The following is a 2,136-nucleotide window of genomic DNA, read 5'->3' as shown; positions in this document are numbered from 1 at the left end:
CAGTTGACCCGATCTTGGCTTCGAAGGATCCATCCTCAGATGATACAGTCACCAAAGAGAACAAGAACGACACTGTTCAAATTCTCTTCATAAGCATAGACTCCGATGAACATGGGCACAGTCTACCTGTTCCTTTACTGCAGGAAGGAAGTTCGTCAGAGTCATATACGTCCGTCTATTCTGTCCCACGTCCAAGCAGCCTAGTTGTTTCCTTCGATTAGAATCTACTAGGCAGACCCTGTTTACCGGCTAGTGTACCATTTCGAAGCATTGCTCAAATATATAGAATGGTCATGGCCGGTACCATCATAGATGAAGGGGCTTCTGTGAGTATCCTTTCCTGAACTGCTTGCAAAGCACTTGGTTCGCCATCGCTTTTGCCTGAGATGAGAAATCTAACAGGCTTTGACAAAGGAACCAATCGACCATTAGGGATCCTTCCCAATGTGCCGATAACATTGAGAAGGAAAACCATTCACATGAACGTAATTGTTGTGGGAAAAAATGCCTATGCAGGACGATCCTATCCACCTAAGGTGTGACAGTACCTTAGCAACAAACGAACACAGCTACTTCGATTTCTTCCTTTATGAAATATGAAAAAGAGGAGATTGGTAGACTTACCGTTATCTTCCGGTTGTCCCTCGATCTAGATCCTCTCCTCTTTGTGTGTCCACAGCTACTTGTCTCCTCGCTTTCGCTCCCACGAGATCACAAGAGAACAACTACCTGTGACAAGAGAACAGCTACATGCAACAAGAGAAGGACACAATACAAAGGCAGATATACATATTCATAAATGATTCAGGATTAGAAGTAAATCAAATACACTAATGCAAATCATACAATAAACATCAGCATATAGGAAAGAACCAAGAAGCTTTATTGATTGATAAACAAGGTTCAGGAAGAGATACAACCCAAAGGGTTCCAACCCAGCATCTCCTTCCCAGCAGAATGGAATTCCTTCTTCAGCCCCTTTCAAAGCATAAACACCCAATGATCTAACCACAAACCAACAGCAATTCTTTGCAAATACAATATTCCAGCCTCCCATGACCTCCTGAGAGAGATCTATATATAGGAGTTTTGGAGAAAGGATGAGTCAGCTTGAGGCTGGCATGGAGCTGACTAGTGTCCTCTCCCACTTTAGTTCTTGAGTCCACTTGGAGGTTCTTGCTTCCACTTGGAGATTTGGAACCTCTTACTCATCACCAGTCGAATTCTCTGATCCAAGTGTCATTTTGGAAGCTTCCTGGGCATTGACACCTTGAGAAATGAGTCTGCCACTTGTCTAGTTACGCTCAGCGCAGGTAGCCTTCTTTGCAGTTGACATTCAGCGTAGGTAGACAGTGGAGCAGTTGACACTCAGCGCAGATGCTCAGTGGAGCGGTTGACATGATCCAGAAATGGCCTGTTTTTGAGTGTTTTCAGGTGGAGAACTTTTGTGAATTGCTGTGGTTTGCTGGCCTTGTTCCTCTAGGGGTAGGAACAACATGTTTAGGGACTTTGGATCCCTTAATTATTGACATTTCATGCTCAGTGATATAAGGCACAAAAATGTCTATAACAGTTGCCCCCTAAAGTATGAGGCCGTTTATCGGGTGAAATGCTTTATCCAGGGGAGTCCAAAGTTCATCCATTTGCTGGGAGGAGACCTGTAATAAGATACAATACAATACATTATGATTCATACAGCTTTCATGATCTAGCTGAGGCGGGCATTCCCATGCTCAGCTTTATAAATACATTTTGGTACATAGAACAAACGATCGTCTGATGGTAGACTGATAGTTCTTGCGAAACTATCATCCTTTGAGTAGGATGATCATCTGCTGCAATGATGTACATGTCAAATGTCTTTATATTTCCTGAATATATATCGCAGCCCGAATGGATGAAACTAGATCTGGGGTCTTCAATCTCGTTCGATCTTCACTCTAAGTACAAGTCGATCCATGTGAGAATTGCGCTGAAGTCGAACATGGAAAGACATCGCTTGATTACCGGTCAATGATGTAAACTGTTAACAAGCGCGAGAGGAATCACCGATAATCATAATGACCCTCAAGGTACTGCAGTACAATTCACGTGGTGTGAATAAAGGACTTGGCGTAAAACACCATGCAAAATCTT

Source organism: Pinus tabuliformis, chromosome X (genome assembly GCF_031772625.1).
Source record: "Pinus tabuliformis cultivar Carrire ecotype Pingquan chromosome X, CPIR1, whole genome shotgun sequence".
In the NCBI taxonomy this organism is placed as follows: Eukaryota; Viridiplantae; Streptophyta; class Pinopsida; order Pinales; family Pinaceae; genus Pinus; species Pinus tabuliformis.
This window is presented reverse-complemented; position numbering follows the sequence as displayed.